Here is a 6,326-nt window from a genome sequence, read left to right on the forward strand (position 1 = left end):
GAATCGATTCCGTAGAAAATCGATAATTTCAGATTTTTGTACGCTAAAGTTCTAAGGCTTATAGTCTTGGCGATATAAATGTGCGAACTCGATTTAAATATTGAAAAACTTACGAGGGAGATATATCGAGTTTGTCAGAAACAGCACTCGAGGATGAACGTCACGTTTCGTACACAATTGTGGAATATTCACAGATTCATCTTCTATGTATATGGATACGTATGCAATAAAGGTCTCGAATCGATCGATCGATTGAAAATCAATCAGTTACAACTCGATACTTTGGCGAATCGATTTTAGTCGCGTTAAATTTGACTTAATTATTAAGAATGATTTTTCTGCCCGCATCGGAAATCCTTCGCCCGTAATTCGTTCGAAGACCGTCTCGTACGTTTGGTTGCCGATGATTTGAGGTTATGGTCGTAGTAGTCGTAACCGCGACTCGAGAGGGAGCCAAACGGAGCGCCACGGCGCTACTTTCACGAAGCGAGAGCGAAATTCCTCGTCTACACACTCTCTCCTTGGCCAACACGCCCCGTCCTCGAGGCGTTCGCGAGCGATTCGCGTCGAGGAACGAACCGAGGACAAAGAAACCGACGCGACGGATCGCCTCGTTGCTTCCGGCGAAACGAATCGGCGTCATTGCGGTGCTCGCTTCTTCTACGTCGCAGCACGATGCCGCAGAGATCGATATCCTCCTCGGTTACGGCTTCGATTATTCGCGGAAGCCGAGCACAGTTTCTAGCACATTCCACGATGAATCGTCGATTCGGAAAATAGGGTTAAGGGAGCACGGCTCGATAGAAGCGATCGTCTCCGTAGGCAGCATGCGTGAAACACAATGTAACTTGTAGGCGGAGGGGGATTTGGCGAAGCGAAGAGAAAACGCGAAACAAAGAGGCAGAACAAGGCGGCGAACGAAGACAGAAGAAAAAAGAATAACGTTGCGACGACGTAACGTCGTGGTCTTACCTATAGTTAAAGTCTTTTGTACAATAAATATTTAAATAAATACACGATCAGCGTATTCCGTGGTCTCTCGCGCGACGAACGGGAGGGGGTCCGAAAAACTGACTAGACTCTCTCTCTGATATTGCTAGTTCCTTTTTGTCCGGGGGGGTAAAGAGCGAGACCGTATTACGCGAGAAACTACGCCGGGTCTTTTTCCTCAGTCACACTCAGTTACGATACCACACATCCCTCAGTGACCACTCCCGCACAGCGACTGAGCCGGCAACGCTGCTCGTGGTGGGGACTCGGCGCGCCTCGTGCCGGGACTCGGTCGCGCTCGACCGTCGTCGGCACTCGTCGCTCTTCGTCGGCGGCTTTCGTGCCCGAGCCGAAGTATTGATCGGCTCGCCCAGCATGGCCGGCTAAACGAAGGCTGGGTGGGGCAGCGGCGCACACGGCCGTCCCGGGACACCAGACATGGGACGCGATGCGTCGCGTCGCGACGCGACGTACTGCGCTAACGTTACGCAGCGCTGCGCTTAACACTAGAATCAGTGGTGCACAACCTCCCCAGGGAACTAAATAAAATAAATAAACGTATTGTTTGTCCTCCGACCAGGGCCCGACACCTTCCTTAACTTACACCTCACGTTTCAACACATTTTTTCCGTGGCTTTTAACGAGTAACAATAAATTTAGGAGCAAAGTCTATTCTGCACGGTCAACGCTAGGTTTTACGTTTATATTTCTACGGGAACCGTTTATATTTTACGTCGATCACTAACTCGGATTTTGATCCATTTAAAAAGATAAGCATCTATTCAAATTTATCCTTATCTAAGCTTCCCAATTTATTTTTAATAAATCTACCTTGCTTATTTAAGTATTACTTCGATAATAGAGATCTGATAAGAGATCTCCGTGAACCTAGCGTTAATGTCGATAATGTATGTCGATAAGTTTCTTTGGTAGAAGCTCGTGAAGCAAAAAATGAGTGAATTAATTTTCGGGTCATCTAACTTAATATTTAAGGGTCGCGCGTTCAACGGCTCGGAAAAATTGTATCGGACTAATTGTTCCGTGCGATGAGGATAACGCTGTTGGAAAAGTACTCCGTCGGATGTCTTGTTGGATAATGATGTCTCAACGCTATCTTTGGTACTATCAAATTTATGGACATGGTGAAATTAGGTATACGTTCGATGTTGGTTGTCTCTAATATTAAACGCGATACGCGTTATCAAGCATTGTCGCGCACACGAGACACTACCCCCTTTACTTCCGTCTATTTAATTAACTTATAATGCTACTTGATAGCGAATTGCAACAGAGCATGCAAGAATTACACTAATATTTGTCAAGTTACAAAAGACGATACACGGTAGCTCCTTTGCATTTCTAATGTTGCCTATGAATTTTGATATGCATAGGATGATTCTAGAAACTGGGGTGACTGCTTTTCAAAGCGAAGGTGAAGTCTTCCGATGATATAATTTCTGTTAGGTGCACTCGTCCTTTTTAACAGAACTCGTGCATTCATTCGATTCTTCTCTTCGTTCCGCATTCGCAAATCTTATTCATCTCTGGTTGGAAGCAGGAAATTTGTAATACTTGCGAGTAATTATTATTCTATATCCCATTAGCCCCCGGGTTAATAAATTTATCTTTTCCGTCTCTCTTCTTCCTTTTCCTTCTCCGTTCCAGTTACTCGCGAACATATTCTCAGCCATTCTGTTGGAAAATTAACCCCGACTCGCCATCTTGGTCTTCCACCCTAACTTCCTGTCTCTTTCCGCTCCACACCTATTCGCAGCCCGGCGAAATATTTCTTAATTGCCGTCATTTGCTATTCGTAATGTTTCTTCGAAATGATGTCATCCGCGGGGCAACGTTTACGGATGACTTCGCGGAATATCGAGGTTCAACTTAACGGAACAATACGAAAATCCTGCCCGAGACACGATGGTATTTGCATTTTTGCGAACGTTCCGTGACTTATTTTCTCTTCGACCGGCACGATTTAGTGAGTCAGAGAAACTCGAAGTAATCGGGCGAGATAAAAACGTTCGTTCGAGATTTCGTTTCGTGCGAGTCACTATTAGAGAACGTTGAACGACTCGGTGCAACGCGTGGAAATTTGTTGAAACAAAAAATTCTCGACGAATAGAGTTATTATTTCAACGTTGAACTGTTTCGAAGGCGTTCAGATAGAAAATTTCGAATTGTGTTTGTCGGTGATAAAAGGTCTGGAAAAATTATGACGCCCCACGGGACAGCGCAAAATCAAATCCCCAACGTGACGCGTGAGCACGTGCTCGGACATGCGATATCCGGTTTGCGTTAACGGTTCGTTTTGGAAATAAATAACGCATTCGGACGTCAGCTGCCATTTAAAGATACAGGGCTTGGCTATGGACGAAGTTCTCAACGAATATAGGGTGAATGTTTGTCTACTGTAATTTTGAATAATTCTTCCTTGTTCAACTCTTTGCGCTCGGGTGGCGTCTCTAGGGTGACATGTGTAATTTAAAAGTGATTTTATGAACGTACGATTTCAAATTCACTTACATCGGAATACAACTAATTATTAATTGAAATAATATACATTGAGTCGTGAACGTTCGTAGATGTTTTTCTTGGAAGCAGAGTTTTTTTTTTTAATTACTTTGTTTAAGGTCACAGCAACTACGTGGTTATTAGTGGCCAAGTTAATATTTACAATTCAAATTACAATTTACTCATTATTTCATATTTCGTTAATATATCTACTAGTTTGAGAAATTCGTTTCTACTGTTGAGAATCGTGTGCATATTATTTTAAAGTTTGAATTCTACTCGATCGTGCTGCATTCCTTGACATTCTTCAATTAAATGTTTAACCGTGAGAGGTTCGTCACAAAAGGTGCATGATGGTGGCTGTGATTTCGTTACTTTGTAACAATGGGTTTGTGTGGCCAATTCTCAATCTTTGGTTTCACAGAAATTTATTATAAAAATGGACTGGATTTGATTCGATAGAAAAATGCCTCGATCGCAAAGGGTTAAAAGCAAAGAGAATTCTAACGAATCGTTAGATCTCAAATCGGATATACTTTTATTTATATCCAGAATTATTGTTCTTTTTCTATGTCTCGCGAGCTGTGGCTCGTGGAGCAAACACGTTGGCCATCTTGTAAGCAAATTATGGCTCGGCAACTCCAGACTCAGGGTCGTTGCCCCTGGAGAGAAATTTTCACGTACTCGTGAATTTATTTCTCGAAAGCGAGAAAGAGATACGCCTTGAAATTTGTTGACGTTATTCCGTTCGTCCTTAAATATAAAATAAGGAAAAAGAGTGAATAAAAATACTCCGAGCACAGTGTTAAAATTTTAATTTGATAAATATCCGAGTGTATATGTGTCCGAGTACGTAGTCTGAGATCAATGATTAATCAGAAACTTGTGACTGATTGTTGCAAAGAATTCACGCAAAATTATGTCCGATTGGTGGTCAGTTTCGACAAAAAGGAAATAATGGAACGTCTAAGACGCGAATCGCGGTCCCGAGCAAAAGTCGGTAAACGCGAAATTATATACAGCGGCAGAATAGAAAAAGAGGCAATTACGGAAGGTACAATAGCGGAATCGAGAAGAAGAGCGCAGAAATAAGGGTTGGCTGGTGAGGCTGAAATGAAATATTGATCTGCGGAGGCGCGCGCAACCCCTGCAGCCGACCCGCCCTTCCTTCTTCCTTGGCCACCATTTTCCGCCCCCTTCTCTTTCTCTCTTTCTCTCTCTCTCTCTTTCTATCTAACTCCGGTGCTTTCGAAAAAGGCCTTGTCTAAATTACTCGAGGAACTCAATTCTCCATCGAACTTGAAATCGAAGATTTTAAAATTCAATAAAATAACAGCTTTTAAAATTCGTCAAGATGTCGAAGTTATGAACCGTTACGGTACAACGATCCTCTCCACCATTGATGAACTAATTCTTTATCAATTTATTCTTGAATATAATATATACGTATATCAAATAAAAATTTCAATGACACGGATACGCCCAATCGTCGAGAGAACAGTGGAGACCCATCGCCGAACTTTATTCGTACGCGAGGCTGAACGTGGGAATTCTATACGAGGCCACCATGAATCGATATAGAACAATATAGCGCGACGAGAATGTAGAGGTACCCAGTTGTCCAAGAAACATATACAAACGCGTATATATTTGCACGTATATATCGCGACGAGTATATTCGGCCTTAATAACGCGCACGTTTATCATTCCGCATTTATCGTTCTACTTTCCGGATGACGTCAATGAAAATTTAAAGTTACAAGTACAATAAGCAAAATGTTAGCCTGCATGTAATTTTCTATCGTGGAGAAACTTGGGTTACGTCTAAAAAAAAAATATATATATATATATTCGTGTATTTATATATATAAACGTGTATAGATACGTTAGATACAACAGAGATCAAGAAATCTTGTAAAATCAAGATCTTGGAAAGTTGTTCTTTTAACGTACCGAACTTGTTAAAATTTTACAGTGGAATACTTTAGACCGGGCCTTTTTAAACTACGGGGTCGCTACCCCAAATGAGGTCGAAGAGCGAAATCTTGGAGATGCGAAATTTGTATATAAAATGTATAAATATTTGTGAGAGTCTGAAAATTCAGCAACGCTGACCTGTAGTGTGAACTAGTACAGGAATTGTAACACGAGAGTGGACGTCGCACGAATAATACAATTTCTTTTATTTATACTTTATTTATTTTATATATTTTGGGTTGCCAGAAAAATCATAAACGGGATCGTGAATGAAAAGAAGTTTAAAAGGCCGCTGCTTTACACGAAAATATACTTGAACGATGTTTCATGGAAAGGTACGGTAAAGGTTGTTCTGCGAAACACCGTTGGCGTTTCCATAGGCAACAAAGGGAACGAGTAAACAGATTGCGAGATACGGTAACGATATGATTTCGTTTCATCCGTCCACGACCTTCGAATTTGTAACACAAAGTTCCTGGCAAGCAACGATAATATATTTACCGGTCTATGGATACACCACATCCGTATCGACTGCTGCCAATTACGTCGATATCGTGCATGTACGCAACCCCTGTGAACGAGGTACACCGCTACGAAACAATTACTCGCGCGGAGCCAATCACTATCGACGTTACAACGATTTAGATAAAGGACGAATAAATACACGAGCCATTTTTTCCTCTCGTGTTTCATTTTCCGAAACAAGGCGATCGCAATTTAAATATGTTATTTGTAAAATAACAGCGAATGAAGAATGTCGTCAACGAATAAATTTTTATACCTACTCGTATCACGATTTATTTTTATACCTAAATTTTCCAAAACGAAGCAATCGCAACCTG

At 41.7% G+C, this 6,326-nt stretch overlaps 1 protein-coding gene across 2 annotated transcripts in view; it reads right to left on the reverse strand.

The window, feature by feature from the left end:
• Positions 1 to 6,326, reverse strand: part of LOC128877122 (14-3-3 protein zeta) — a 43,769-nt gene that overhangs the window by 16,021 nt on the left and 21,422 nt on the right. Inside the window, exon 1 of one of the 2 annotated variants that reach the window (XM_054124151.1) lies at positions 973 to 1,234. The exons of the other annotated variant lie outside the window; for it this stretch is intronic. The gene's annotated coding sequence lies outside the window, so the exon portion shown is untranslated. Of the gene's footprint in view, positions 1 to 972; positions 1,235 to 6,326 lie in introns of those variants that run through there. 2 annotated transcript variants of the gene reach the window in all.

Source organism: Hylaeus volcanicus, chromosome 5 (assembly GCF_026283585.1).
Source record: "Hylaeus volcanicus isolate JK05 chromosome 5, UHH_iyHylVolc1.0_haploid, whole genome shotgun sequence".
Classification (NCBI taxonomy): domain Eukaryota; kingdom Metazoa; phylum Arthropoda; class Insecta; order Hymenoptera; family Colletidae; genus Hylaeus; species Hylaeus volcanicus.